The 16,363-nt window shown below is 44.1% G+C and overlaps 1 protein-coding gene across 1 annotated transcript in view; it reads right to left on the bottom strand.

Annotated features, from left to right (window-relative positions):
• Window positions 1–16,363, bottom strand: part of LOC126184257 (iron-sulfur cluster assembly 2 homolog, mitochondrial) — a 28,762-nt gene that overhangs the window by 11,312 nt on the left and 1,087 nt on the right. The window lies entirely within an intron of this gene.

Here is a 16,363-nt window from a genome sequence, read left to right as displayed (position 1 = left end):
TTTCTGACCAATACCGCAAACCAGGTGCAAAGAGAGGCCCCATTCCCTTCCCCCATGAACACCTAACGTCAGCCTGGACTGGAGCACCTTATCCACACACTTCATCAGGGCTTCAACTGCATTTCGTCGTCATGTTCTGAAATGAGGAACAGTCTTCTCACTGTTCTGAAAGTTATATTCTGCTGCCCACCCAATCTATGAAAAGTTTGGTTCAACCTCTTGCTGGATATGCCTGTGAAAGACCCAAGTGCAAGACCATTTCTATACACCTATCAGTCTGATCACAGATTGGGCCACCTGTGATAAAAATCATGATATACCAACTCTTAGAATGAAGGCTTTCACGGCATGTTATGTATGGACCACGGCATCTCAGCCCGGAAGTGTTCAGGTATGCCAACTCTGTTGTAATTTCTGCTGAGTCCTTTGTACAGATAAAACCACCAACCAGTTGTCCACCAAATGAATGGCCACTGCCAAGCTGTGTCAAAACAGGCTTGACTCCAGTAGCCACTGCACAATCCATGCTGCCTGGATCCTCTCTTCCAACACCAGCTTCTCGTAATTACATAGCTGGGAATTATCCTCCTAACACATCCTTTCGTCTCATAACCTATCTGGCCTCAGTCTCCATTAGCCATGTCTCTCACTTAACTCCATTAGTCTTCATCTACATTATTTTCTCTGTAGTCACCCTTTTCCACTGTTAGATCTCTGTCCCTCACAAATCATCTACATCTACATCTACGTGACTACTCTGCAATTCACATTTAAGTGCTTGGCAGAGGGTTCATCAAACCACAATCGTACTATCTCTCTACCATTCCACTCCTGAACAGCGCGCGGGAAAAACGAACACCTAAACCTTTCTGTTCGAGCTCTGATTTCTCTCATTTTATTTTGATGATCATTCCTACCTATGTAGGCTGGGCTCAACAAAATATTTTCACATTCGGAAGAGAAAGTTGGTGACTGAAATTTCGTAAATAGATCTCGCCACAATGAAAACGTCTTTGCTTTAATGACTTCCATCCCAACTCGTGTATCATATCTGCCACACTCTCCCCCCTATTACGTGATAATACAAAACGAGCTGCCCTTTTTTGCACCCTTTCGATGTCCTCCGTCAATCCCACCTGGTAAGGATCCCACACCGCGCAGCAATATTCTATCAGAGGACGAATGAGTGTAGTGTAAGCTGTCTCTTTAGTGGACTTGTTGCATCTTCTAAGTGTCCTGCCAATGAAACGCAACCTTTGGCTCGCCTTCCCCACAATATTATCTATGTGGTCTTTCCCACTGAAGTTGTTCGTAATTTTAACACCCAGGTACTTAGTTGAATTGACAGCCTTGAGAATTGTCTATTTATCGAGTAATCGAATTCCAACGGATTTCTTTTGGAACTCATGTGGATCACCTCACACTTTTCGTTATTTAGCGTCAACTGCCACCTGCCACACCATACAACAATCTTTTCTAAATTGTTTTGCAACTGATACTGGTCTTCGGATGACCTAACTAGACGATAAAATAAAAGAATCATCTGCGAACAACTTAAGAGAACTGCTCAGATTGTCACCCAAGTCATTTATATAGATCAGGAACAGCAGAGGTCCCAGGACGCTTCCCTGGGGAACACCTGATATCACTTCAGTTTTACTCGATGATTTGCCGTCTATTACTACAAACTGTGACCTTCCTGACAGGAAATCACGAATCCAGTCGCACAACTGAGATGATACCCCATAGGCTCGCAGCTTGATTAGAAGTCACTTGTGAGGAACGGTGTCAAAAGCTTTCCGGAAATCTAGAAATACGGAATCAACCCGAGATCCCCTGTCAATAGCGGCCATTACTTCGTGCGAATCAAGAGCTAGCTGCGTTGCACAAGAACGATGTTTTCTGAAACCATGCTGATTGCGTATCAATAGATCGTTCCCTTCGAGATGATTCATAATGTTTGAATACAGTATATGCTCCAAAACCCTACTGCAAACCGACGTCAATGATATAGGTCTGTAGTTCGATGGATTACTCCTACTACCCTTCTTAAACACTGGTGCGACCTGCGCAATTTTCCAATCTGTAGGTACAGATCTATCGGTGAGCGAGCGGTTGTATATGATTGCTAAGTAGGGAGCTACTGTATCAGCGTAATCTGAAAGGAACCTAATCGGTATACAATCTGGACCTGAAGACTTGCCTGTATCAAGCGATTTGAGTTGCTTCGCAACCCCTGAGGTATCTACTTCTAAGAAACTCATGCTAGCAGCTTTTCGTGTTTCAAATTCTGGAATATTCCATTCATCTTCCCTGGTGAAGGAATTTCGGAAAACCGCGTTCAATAACTCCGCTTTAGCGGCACAGTCGTCGGTAACAGTACCATCAATCCTCCACTTCATCATGTGCATCATGTGATTTCTCCTACCGGTACACAGGCTTGCTCACTGGTGCTGCAGTCCCTATTCTGTTCCTTTGCTGTCCCTCTTCCGCTTATCAGCCTCCCTTCCCCTCTCAACCTCACTGCACCACTTGAACCAACACAACCCTTAAGAAGGATATTGTGTAAAAGCTGAGCATCATTTAAGTCCTATGTGAATTTACTGACCAATCTCTCCTCAATTATAAGGTGAGTGGTTACCATTACTCTTTGCAAAATGTGAAATGTTTTCCACCCAGGACTTCCCAATATTATTGAAATAAAATAAAAAAAATACTTGTAGTTAAATCAGGTGACAATGGAGAGCTGAGAAAGGCATTTCTGATTGCTGACCAACCACAATCATGAACACCATGAAGTCAGCGACTAATGCCAATAACTTTGTGACTCCTTGGTATGTTGTACTGTTACAAAACACTAATGTAATTGCAACTACCTCCATCAACTTTCTGCTCTGCTGGTAGACAGTGGGAACTTATGTGACAAAAAATATTTTACTCTGGGTTTCTCCATGTGACTAAAAATGTTCATCAGTATCAAGCTGAAAAACTGCTTCAGTCATTTGCAGGTTACCCAGTCCAAAATTTTATGCCTGACTGGTTCGTTGGTTTGGAGTGAAAGGGACTAAAATGCAAGGTCATCAGTCCCTTCATCCATCAAGCAGCAAAAGCCAAATCCTAGAAAGCGTAAGTGTAACTAACAAAAAACAGATAAAAGCCCAGAATAACAACAGCACAGTCAAGTCATTAAAGAATAAGTGAAGACAAACTGTTAACCCTAGGACACCCAAGCCTATTTTTTCTAACTTGAATGCCTCAGGGGGCGGGGGGGGGGGGGGGGGGGGGAGTTTCGGCGAGCCCACAGGTATTAAATAAGTTTACTGACGAAAAATTACAACTTTCCAAATGGTTTATGTATTTTAACTAAGGCATCGGTTTATAAATGTTGTTAATTGTTATAGATATTGGATTGAGTGAATAAAAAATTGACATATTACAATACAAAATACAGATGTGTTCATATACAATAGTCTACTCTGAGTCCTCAACTTCAAGGCAAGAGACACACTTTACAATTTTTTTCTGAATGTGTGTTACACACATGTTTATGACGCTGTCCACAATACTGTTTTGGTTTACTTAGACTGTTGTACTTCTGCTTCTTTGTTTTAGTTTCTCTTACACAAATATGGTACCAACCTTTCCCTGCAGGAAGCTGACGTGCTTCTGTTGTCACTTCTTAGATTTTCTTTTGTAGAATACTCTCCATTGATTGAACAATTTGGTTAGATAACCCTCTTGCCTTGGCTCTTCTTTCTTCTACCTGCAATTTCATTAGTTCCATCCCAGCTTGCAGAAGATAAAGTTTCCGTTTGTTGTGTTTCTTTTCGTTCCATCTTGGATGTTGCTGGATGAATATGGTGGTTGCATTGATAGCACAAATGTCGATGAGAGAGTAAAATACAGATAGAGGCCAGCTCTTTGTTCCCCTCTTGCAGGTGTGCATACGTGCCATTTGATCAATGGTATCAATTCCACCTTTAGTGGAGTTATAATATGCATTTATCTCGGTTTTATTCTTCTCTCCTCCAACAGTGCCTTTATCTTGGTGCATTGTTGACAACATCAGTAAGTTTTTACTTGGTTTCGTTTTTGCTATGTAGGACACCAAAGTTACTGGAGGCCTACGTGTTGATGGGTCTGTGAACAAGAACATTGATGAATATAGCTCTTGATTTGACATGTTCTTCATTATGTCTGGAATATGCTTCCTGTTTGACTGGAGAGTTCCTACTGTAGTAACTTTGTAGTCTTGGTATAACTCTTCCGCCTAATCCACCGAGGTGTATTATCGGTCTGTAGCAATATTTCGTCCAGTATTTTTCACAAGTGCTACCAGATGTTTGACGACAGCTGCTGAACCCCGTTCTTCTTTCGACAAATTCTGAACATTACCTGCATAGGGTTCCATATTCAAGACGTATCTGTCAACTGCACTGGACATCTTGTATAAGGATGCCATACTTGCCCAGTTTATCCTTCATAAATATTTTAAAGGGGCAGCGCCCTCTAAACAAGCTGAGCACCTCATCAATGGTGAGGTGGACCCCTGGTTTATACAGTAGTGGAAACCTATCATTCACTTTGTTGAAAACATCACGGATTGCTGTGAACTTGTCTGCTTCCCTTCTTAGCTGGTGGGTACTTTTGTCATCAAACCTTATGATTGCAATAAGTTCCTTGAAACGTTCTCTTGCCATAATACCCTGTTAAACTGGCCGACTCATTAGGTCTGACCAAAGATCGTGTACACTGACAGAATTGTCCTTATTTGCCTCCATAAGTATCAGGATTCCTATAAAGGTATACAACTCTCTCTCATTAGTCGAAGTAACATTTCTCCTAACTGCCTCTTCATTTGAATGTTTTACTATAACATCCATGATGTCAGGCGTAAGAAGTAACTTCAAGGCTTCTCCAGGTGAATGGCAAACACCAGCTGGAGTTACTCCTGCCTGCTCTCTTACTATATTAGCAACAGACCTCCGAGGAATTCTAGGCTGTGTGGTTACATACCTTCTTCCAGACCTGGCCACAATAACACCCTGATGGTCACTGCCTGAAGCGCACTACCTTCATCTTCTCTAACATCCACATCACATCTGAATCATACTCCATAACACCATCCTCATATTCACTTTCACTCCCCGAGTCAGAATCTTCATCTAAAATTTCATTCACAACTCTTTCTAAAGATGAGTCACGTATTCTTTTAGTCATTTATAAGTCTGGGTGCGAACAGTAGGGAATTGCACCAACTCACTGCAAGTTTAAAGATAAATAACAGCTGACTGACAACAACAATCACTTCCTCTGAAAGTAAACCGACTGTTGTGAATATCAAGAATGCCAACTAACAAGAAACTAACTTGCATTGTTATATGAAATCCTACTAAGGGAAATTTTCTATAGCATGGAAGCCTAAGGAGAGCGTACATGGATGAATATAACCCATCTTCGCACGCAAAATATTTGCTAAGTTGGTGTGGTAAGATGCCTACTCAAAGTAGCCAAATTACGGTGGTCTATCGGTAAGTGAACCAGCACCAGGAGGGCTCTGCATTGGCAGTGAGGGGGATCCTCATGTCAGAGAATGTGGCCACAGGTATCAGCGAGTAGCTCTGGTGGCCTACTGTAAGAGGTACAACAGAAGGAGGCATCATTGGCAGAGAAGGCCACGACATTACAAATGTAGCGTACGATTGTGACATCTGTCTGGGATTAAGATGCTCATACTTTTTCTGGCCTCTTGATATGTGAGCTTGTCTAGGGTCTTATACTCCTGAATTTTCTTCTCAGACTTAAAAACGGAGCAGTCTGGGGAGCAGGGAGAGTGGAGCTCACTATAGTTTGCACACATGGGGGGCACAAGGAACATTTGCGTGCAGCGGATGTCCACAATCCCTACAGACAGGGGGAGCAGTGCAATGGGAAGACAAGTCCAACCTTCATATACCTGAACCATCACATAGGAGGAGCAATATAGAGTTTCACATCACGCTGGTAGACCATCACCTTGACCTTCTCAGGCAATGTATCACCCTCAAAAGCCAAGATGAAGGCATCAGTAGCATCTCTGTTTTCCTTTGGTCCCCTTTGGACACTACAGATGAAGTGCACACCCTGTCACTCTATGTTGGCCCGCAGCTCATCATCACATTGCAGAAGGAGGTCACAGTGAAAGATGATGGCCCGGACCATACTGAGACTCTTGTGGGGAGTAACAGTCATGGGTATGTAACCTAAGTTTCCACAAGAGAGCAGTGCCTGTTACTGGAAAGGAGATGGCATTTTGATGAGGAGGGAACCACTCTTCCTCTCAGAGCCGGCTGCAACTTCCCCGTATTTGTCCTCAATGTTTTCCCCAAAAAATAAGGCTTTTTGGCTAACAAAGAGCCCCCCCGGTTCAGGTGTTGGAGGAAAGATTTTGCTCTTTGTTGTCTACTCCTGCATTTCTTCCATGGTGTGGCAAGGGAAGGGAGCATGTTGGAATCGTACTTTGTTGCACTATACGAGGCCTTTCCATTTGAAGAGATTGCTGAGGCCATGTTACCACCAGTGGGAGGCAGTTTAAGTTGCTTCATGTGTGAACTATCAGCTGTGGTGCAACCCACTCCAAAAGGGGGCTCTCCCCAAGGTTGCCATCTAGGCACAGAAATGGCTACGTGGCCAGTGATCCTTTGTTGGCAGTCCCCATGCTCCAGTCATGACAGGCACATACTCCAAGGCATATGTGGGAAGTGTGCGGTGCATGAACCAATAGTGCAATCCCTGTGCGGTCAGAGAGCTACCATTGTGCAGGTACTTGATGGCTTCCCACCATGAGATACTGTGGCAACAGGAAGGCTTTGCGTAGAAGATGAAGATAGCACCGGGAGTGCAACTAGAAATCAAGGCCAAATTCATGAACAAGTCCAAGAAGGATCTACACCACAAGGACCATCCGACAGAAAGTCAGAGGAGGTAACAGATAGTCAAAGTGTAGGTTTGCAGCACACAAAGAGAAAGTAATGCTGCAAAGGCTGGGTCTCATGGTAGCTGAGCACATACTCACCACAGGATGGTAAGCTCCCAGGCGAATTTTATGATCAAAACAGTACAGACAAGGATTTTTAAATTGTAATTATCAGTTTCAGTTAATTTAGTGTATTCTCAGATCTAAAATACACATTGACATTTGCTGTAATCAGTTTCTGCTAGTGTGTCATTACTGTTTTTCAATATGTATGATCATAATTGTAGCATCATACATCTATAGACAGACTGTCAAGGACAAAATTTTCATTATCTTTTACAGCATTGTGTGCCTGCAAAGCAATTCTGCAATTGCGCATAAAGAAAATCACACAGGTGTTGGTTGTCATCTAAGGGTGCTGTGTGCGTGTTGGAGCTCTGAAAGAAATGGAGGATGCCCCAGGTGGAAGAGTAACCCAACTAATAGAAGGCGAGTGAAATGAGACAGACAAATTGTGGACAAGACGAGACACCAGAACAAGAACAACAACCTAGATGGCAATAAGGTGCTATGCAAAGCCTTTGCCACAATGATGACAACTAGGCCAAGAGCAGCAGAGAGACAAATCCAATACATGATCAAAGAGAGTAAACAGGTGTCAAGCAAGGTAGTTATCAAGCAGTTCTAGTACAACAAAGACAGATGTGACAGCTGTGGGTCCCTCTGATGGCCATCTAAATCCATCTCCTCTGGTGAGCATTCAACCTCCTTAGTGCCCACTAACAGATCCCCCCCCCCCCCCCCCAAACCCTACGCCCAACAAAAGCAGGCACATAAGGGTGGAAATGCCGCAGACTGTGCTGTGGGGGGTGGCGGTGTGGGTGGGAGAAAGATGTATTGTCAAAACCTAGTTGCTCTGATTGCCGGTTGCGGCCAGACAGGATGTTCAGCAGTGTCCATTGTGACACCACTGGAGGTGAGAGCACTGGAGGGTTATCCCAATCCTTATGGATGCAGAATGTTGTGCCAGTCAAGCCATGGGGAGTCACTGGCAGTCACCAGTGGCACTGCCCCTGTGGTCTCCTGGTCACTGGCAGGCAGCGATGGAAGGCAGTGGATGACCTGGGCTCAAGGCTGGAGGTGGTCTTGGTGGTGACACTCGAGACCCTTCTGTGTTTGGACAGACGTAACGCGTCGCCCGTGGGTCTCTACTACCATCACCAGTGTCCAACACTCAGTACTCTCACAGGAGAAGGTCCACACAGCCATATCAGGTGCGTAATGCTGAGATAGCCATGAGGAGAGAGTGGGAGGAGTTGGCGTCATCAGAGTATAAAGCAGGGCCAGTAGTTGGCACCTGTGAAGCAGCTTGGCAGGGCTACGACCGTCAATCGGACGCGGTGCAATAGGTACTCAAACGCAGGGTGAGGGATAATGGAGAGGCAGATTATTTGACAGCTTCCTTCATTTGTTGTTTAAAGGTCTCAATGAGATGTTCCACTCGACCATTTGAGGAATGAGGAAACAGATGGCAGAGTACATGTTTTATGCCAGTGGCTAAACAGAACTCTTACAAAGCAGACACCATGAATTGCGGCCCATTATTGGAGACCAAAGTGTGAGGTAACCTTTCAATGGCCAAACCCTGTGTGAAGGCAGTGGGAGCAACGTTGATCATGTGGACACCTTCTGTACCACATATGGATAGTTTAAATAGGCATCCACGATGAGCAACTACTTTGATCCCAAAAATGGGCCCACAAAATTGAGGTGGATACAGTCCCAGAGACAGTGAGGTGCAGGCTAGGGTGCAGATGATTGTGGTGGTACTGCTCAGTGTTGGGCACACCCTTCAGCCATGGACCACACTCTTGACATCGCTATTGATACCCTGCCAGTATATGTATCAGCAACGCAACACCATCAAGTGGAACATTCCCCAATGTTCTTGGAGCAGCAAGCACAGGACTGACTTCTACAATTTGGCTGGAAGGGTTACCTGATTGTGTCTGTCTCAGTTTTCAAAAGAAATTCTCATTGAGAACTGAGAGCCTGTGGGAAATGGGTTTCCATGGATTCAGCATGGTTGCCAACCAGTGGATGAGTCAGGTTGGCCACCACAGATCACCTATTGCCAGACCTGCTGCAGGGTGGTTTGTGGTGTGTGGCAGTGGTGATATGTGTGGTCATGATGGGGAAACCAGCCCACATATGGTGTCGTACAGTATTGATGCAGAAGCTGAGGACCCCATGTTTGGTCAAAACACAGGGCTGGGTAGATGTAACAAGGTGCTGTCATGAGAATGTTGTGCCAGGGCTTAAGCCAGCTGGTACAATTGTATGCAGTCTGGAACAATGCCCAATGCTGGAGGTAGAGAGGTGTTCACTCTGGGATGTTGGATTGGGGTTAGAATAATGTAACCAAGAGTTTGTGATTTGTAATTAGAGAGAACTTTGTCCTGAAAAGGTAGACATGAAATTTTTTAATGGTAAACATTATCACCAACGCCTCCTTTTCGATCTGTGAGAAATTGCTCTGTGCAGGTGTCAACAACCTGGATTCGTATGCTGTTCAGAGCCATCCTTTTTCCTGTACGTCAGAAATGTCCCAATGCTACAGGCGAATGCAGCATGCATTGGCTGCCAAAACCAATGGACATTCTGGAGAGAATGGCATGGAACAAGGGGCAGATTTGAGCACGGTTTGTAATTGGGTAGAGATCTGGTCACATGCAGGGGTCCAGTTGTAGGGAACCTCTTTTGTGCAGTGTGGGCTGCTTGGAGTAGGAATTTGGAGTAAAAACTGCCTTCAGCCAAACCACATGCAGTTCAGGTAAGTTCCTTGGCAGGTAAGGAAATTGATGAGGGAGACATTTCGATCGGTAGACCTGATTCCATCTTTGGCTAACCAATGCCCCAAATACTCTACCGCTGGGTGAAAAAATCTATACTTCTCCAAATGATGCAGACCAGCATCTGGCACAGTTGTAAAGAGGGAGCAGAGATTTTGTAAATGCTCCAAGCAGGAGGGTCCCGTCAGAATGGGATCATTCAGATAATTCACACAAGATGGAATATGCAGTGTCAGTTGTTCCCAACACCTTTGAAAAATTGCTGGAGCTGAGGCAATGCCAAATGGAAGTCGCTTCTACTTAGATAATCCAAAGGGCGTATTGAAGACAACAATGTTCTGGGATGTCTCATTTAAAGGCTATTGAAGGTGAGCATCAGTAAGGTCGATCTTTGAGTAGTATTCCCTACCAACTAGTTTGTGAAGTTCTTCTGTCCGAAGTATAGGACAAGTTTTGACCAGCAATTGAGCAATAATGGTAGCCTTGAAATCCCCACATAATCAAAGAGAACAATTGGGCTTCTTGAGTATGATGAAGGGGGTTGGGCCCATACACTAGATTTCACAGGCTCAACAACTCCAGGAAACTGGAGACAACGAAACTCTTACTTCACTGCAGTATATAAAGCCACTGAAATGGTAAACTGAAACGTGGCACCCAGTCAAAGGGTTATGTGCACCTGAAAATCCAAAGCACAGCCCAAATCCAGTGGAACAGTGATGTAAATGCCAAGTAAAGATTGTCCAGTTCCTGAAAGGGGACTGCACTGGATACAACTCTGACTTTATCACAGATAGTAAACCCAAACAGTGCAAAGGCATCAAGGACAAAAATGTTAGCAGCTAATGGGTAGTCAACAAAAAATGACACAATGAGCCATGTAATGTATTTGTAGGCTGCTGTTACCAAGAACTGCCCACCAAGGGCAATAGAACTGTCTCCATAGACCACCAAACGCTGTGAGGGCGCAAACAACTCGGATGAGCCCAGTCATGGATATGTTGTCCAATTTGATGAAAGAGATCGTTGCTCCCATGTCCACGTGAAGACAGATGTGCCTGTTATAAACATGGTACGCAAGATGTAACTTCTTCATGAATTTGTCACCCAACAGGACTTCTGACTGCAATGCATGTATGGTGTCCTGATGCGCTCGTGGGCCGGGGCAAGTTATGCAGCTATGATACATCGACCAAAGATGCCCTCTTTGCCACAAAGTGTGCAGGACCCCCAGTGATCAGGGCAATCCACCAGGGAGTGAGTGTAAAAATCGCTATGAGCATGAAGGGAGTGGTCTCTGAGATCTGCAACGAGAAACTCAGAAGCCACAGATACTTAAGACAGGGAGGAATCACACTGGTGCTGCAACTTGGGGCTGTCCTCTCCTGCAGTGTGAAAGTGAAGCGTGTGGAGGTGCCCCAACAGCCACATCTTGTCGCCTCGCCATGAGCTGTTTGTCAGCAGACTGTCCAATTTTGAACGAGTGTGCAATGTGCAAAATGTCCCCCAATCAGGAGTTATCTAGTTTCAACAGAGCAGTGCAGACCTCCAAATCCGTGCAAGCTGGACCACCACATCACAAATCAAAGAATCCACATACGAAGCAAATGAAATCACATTTGTGGCTGAGACCTTGCAAGTCAATGAACCATGAGTGGTATGACTGTCCTGGCTGTTTATGGTATTGTCAGAACTTGAGCCTGGAGGCAACCACATGGTATCTTTGGGAATAATAGCAGAAAGTGTATCTCCTGAAAGGAGAGTGTGACAGTGTCTGACAGTTAGGCCAACTTTTGGAAGCAAGTTTCTGGTGCAGCACAAGACAAAAATATTGATCGTGATACAAGTAAGTGTCCCAGTCCTCCTTAGCACCATCAATAGGTGGAAACAACGGGGGCTGTAGGGGAGTGTCAGTAGCAGGAAGTGTTGAAGCCTGATGTATCTATGCCTTGTGTGCAATGAGTTAGTTCATTTGAAGCTATTATTGTAACAACTCTAATTGGAGCTGCTGCAGCAGGCAAACCAGTGTAGCTGCCATGCTACTAAACGATTTCCCTTTTCCTCATCACCAACACTACATCCATAGGTAGCCAGATATCGGTGCAACACTGGAGCTCCAGAAGAAGTGGAGAAACACCGGAAGAAGCGGAGAAACACCGGAAGAAGTGGAGAAACAGAGGATGCCGCCAGGTGGGAGAACCGGGTGGAGAAGAGTAACCCAAACTAACAGTAGGGGAGTGAAATGTGTAAGACAGACTGCAGACAAGATGACAGACCAGGACAAGGACAAGCAAACTAGATGACATGAGTGATACGCGAAGTCTTTGCCATAATGACAACAATAACGCCAAGAACAGCTGAGCAATAATTCCAAGACGCAACCAGAGAGAGTAACAGGGTGACAAGCAAGTAGTTTTCAAGCAGTCCCAGTACAAACAAATTAGATGCGACAATATCAACTGTGAGCACTGAACTGTGCTGGGGGGTCTGCCTATCAGCCGTGTGGAAACTTACTGGCTGCGCACTCAAGTAGTGAGACGGTGGTGCTCTCGCCATGTGAGCACAGTGCTCCATGGCCACAATGCCACCTAATGGCCATCCAAGTCCATCTCCTTTGGTGGGCATTCAACCACTGTGGCACTCAATAACAGAGCAATAGTGTTCCAAGTCACTGCCTCTAGCTGTCGCAGTTTTCCAACAAATGTTGGTAAAACAGACCAGACCACACCACACATAATCCTGTGAAGTTTCCAACATAAACAGGAATAGGTTTGCTGGCTGTGCTCATAAGAGAAGTTAATGTGCCCCTTGTAGAGCACAAGGGGTCCTGCTTGTAGTGTACAGCTGATAGTATTTTAGGAACCAACAACAGAACTGATTGGACTCATTCTGTACCGTTCCATATTCCCTCAGCAAAGATGTTAGGAATTGGTCCTCTATGTCACTGTCTGATACCCTTTTATTTAACTACATTTAAGTTGCATTTATCCGTATTAAAAGCATACAGCCAAATATAAAACTGCCAAGTCATTCTGAAACAACCTACAGTCACTCTAAGATCATGCTTTAACAACAATAAGCAAAGGGTGGATTGCTACCCAACATATGTGGGAGGCACTGAGTCACAGACAGACATAATGAAAAGAATGCTTGAAATAATTCAGCTTATGGACTTGAGCACTAAGAGTCTCTACATTTGGTACCAGGGTTGCGTAGACAAGAGCTTTCAAATGCCCCCATAAATGAAAGTCAAGAGGGTTGAGGTCAGGAGAGCGTGGAGGCCATGGAATTGGTCCGCCTCTACCAATCCATCGGTCACCGAATCTGTTGTTGAGAAGCGTACGAACACTTCGACTGGAATGTGCAGGAGCTCCATCATGCATGAACCACATGTTGTGTCGTACTTGTAAAGGCACATGTTCTAGCAGCTCAGGTAGAGTATCCCATATGAAATCATGATAACGTGTTCCATTGAGCATAGGTGGAAGAACATGGGGCCCAATCAAGACACTACCAACAATGCCTGCCCAAACATTCACAGAAAATCTGTGTTGATGACGTGATTGTACAATTGCATGCGGACTCTCGTCAGCCCACACATGTTGATTGTGAAAATTTACAATTTGATCATATTGGAATGAAGCCTCATCCGTAAAGAGAACATTTGCACTGAAATGAGGATTGACACATTGTTGGATGAACCATTTGCAGAAGTGTACCCGTGGAGGCCAATCAGCTGATGATAGTGCCTGCACACGCTGTACATGGTACGGAAACAATTGGTTCTCCCATAGCACTCTCCATACAGTGACGTGGTCAACGTTACCTTGTACAGCAGCAACTTCTCTGATGCTGACATTAGGGTTATTGTCAACTGCACAAAGAATTGCCTCGTCCATTGCAGGTGTCCTTGTCGTTCTAGATCTTCCCCAGTCACGAGTCATAGGCAGGAATGTTCCGTGCTCCTTAAGACGCCGATCAATTGCTTCGAACGTCTTCCTGTTGAGACACCTTCGTTCTGGAAATCTGTCTAGATACAAACGTACCGCGCCATGGCTATTGCCCCGTGCTAATCCATACATCAAATGGGCATCTGCCAACTCTGCATGTGTAAACATTGCACTGACTGCAAAACCACGTTCGTGATGAACACTAACTTGTTGATGCTACGTACTGATGTGCTTGATGCTAGTACTGTAGAGCAGTGAGTTGCATGTCAACACAAGCACCGAAGTCAACATTACCTTCCTTCAATTGGGCCAACTGGCGGTGAATCGAGGAAGTACAGTACATACTGACGAAACCAAAATGAGCTCTAACATGGAAATTAAGCGTTTCCGGACACATGTCCACATAACATCTTTTCTTTATTTGTGTGTGAGGAATGTTTCCTGAAAGTTTGGCCGTACCTTTTTGTAACACCCTGTATAGCTCAACAGCAGCTCCCGATCCCATAAATTAGGACCTAACACTTCCCTTGGCCTATATAGCTCAAAAACATCTCCTTACACCAATACCAACATTCACAGCCACACATTGGGATTGAACACTTCCCTTGACCTGTTATCCTTATGACATCTCCACATACAACCGTCCATGGTCAGAGACGCCGGAACTTTAAGTAAGCTTCATTTCTTCACGACATACTGAACACTTCATGACTTCATCCAAAAATCCGAATAGTTGAAGAAATTTTATCAGAGACAACGCACTGTCCCTCATCATAGCCGACAACCAAAAACTGTTGACCCTGTCAGTCATATCCATACCTACCAAAGACATAAAAAAGCAAATTACCAAAATTCACACACAACGCCACACTCGCAAACTAAACCAAAAACATCACCTAACACACCACCAGAGAGCACCACCGATCACATCAAAACGACACCTACAAACACGCCACTCTCACAAACTAAATTCCGCACCGTCGTGACGTCACACACCACAACAGCCTTACGTCACGGGTCAAGCCGACGAGTGGGATCGGACGCTTCAATTGACCTGATCTATTAGGTTCCTGCCAACAGCACCCTCAAAAATTGTAACATACTGATGTGATTGAATCAAGCAGTAATTATCTTTACAGTCTTACTTTTTACAATAAATACTCATCCACTTACCCTCACTCATCCATTTACCTAGCCCCGTGATTTTATTTAATTTAAAAAATAAAATAATAATTTCAAACATTGATCATCTGAAATGGCTGTACACAAAATCCATATCGATCATATTTTGTCATTGTAGTTGCCATCACCATAAACATAATCAGTATCTGTTGGTTCAAATGGCTCTGAACACTATGGGACTCAACTTCTGAGGTCATCAGTCTCCTAGAACTTAGAACTAATTAAACCTAACTAACCTAAGGACATCACACACATCCATGTCCGAGGCAGGATTTGAACCTGCGACCGCAGCGGTCGCGCAGTTCCAGACTGTGGCGCCTAGAAACGCTCGGCCACCCCGGCCGGCTCAGTATCTGTCTCCATACAGACACTCCTCCTATATGTATCTCTTGCAGGCATTCTTCCAAATTACCAAGCAACCCCAAGAGACAGAATTCAACATTTTTGCTTTTGCTTAGCCGCACTTCTGGTGTCATCCACAAGTGTCTAGACACTAACTTTGTTGCCACTTTCTGTATAACCAGATTTTTTTGCGTTTTATGAGAACTTTCAATAACATTCTGCTACAGTGGCCACTGAAGGCTTCATGCATTGCGTTTTTTAATAAACAAATCCATTTCACTTGCAGCCCTATGCTGCGAGACTAAAAAAGGAAATTATGAAAAATATACAATAATTGCCAGTAACGTGTACAGTACACATTACTGTCCTGGATAAGTGTCCTTGTGGAGATGATTTGCCAATGCCTTCCTCCTACCTATTTTTTTAGTGTTACACAAGTGTCTTTTTCACTTGTAGTGCAGTGATGAATGTGCACAGAATAAAAGGGAGGGAGAAACATGATACTAATATGTATCCTACTCTTTGCAAATAAAATCAAGGCAACTGTAGAGCTTAACATGCTGAGTCAATAAATTAATATCCTTCAACAGTGTTACATGACCTGATTCTCAAGCATACCTGCTCAAGCTATGGTGTATTCATATTGTGCTCAGTTCAGTTGCAGCATTGGAAAAAAATCTATCTACTGCTCCAAGTTCAGCTGACAACATATGCTAGTTTAAAAGCTGAGCTACAGTGCTCTTCATTATGTTTATGTGACTCGACAAGATGTCTATAGGTTGATGAATAGAGTTCTCTCATATCATAGATAGCAACAGGATGGAAATGAATTTTATAGGCATAATTACACTAATATATGTACTTATTTAAGCCATAAATTAGGGAATGAATTGTCTTACTTTGTAATGTGTACAATGCACGCTGACCGATTCAAACTTCAATAGATTTTGAAAAATTTGCTCCCTGGAATATGGAGTAGCCTACAGTTTTTATTTCCTACAGAATTCGCACACTTTTAGAAGTGAGTTCCTGTGGCTGCTTAATCCACATTTATTAATTTTTATGTATGGTTCCATCACAAT

The sequence above is a fragment of the Schistocerca cancellata genome, chromosome 1 (assembly GCF_023864275.1).
Source record: "Schistocerca cancellata isolate TAMUIC-IGC-003103 chromosome 1, iqSchCanc2.1, whole genome shotgun sequence".
In the NCBI taxonomy this organism is placed as follows: domain Eukaryota; kingdom Metazoa; phylum Arthropoda; class Insecta; order Orthoptera; family Acrididae; genus Schistocerca; species Schistocerca cancellata.
Note: the sequence above shows the minus strand (reverse complement) of the source record. Positions and strands in the feature narration are given on the sequence as shown.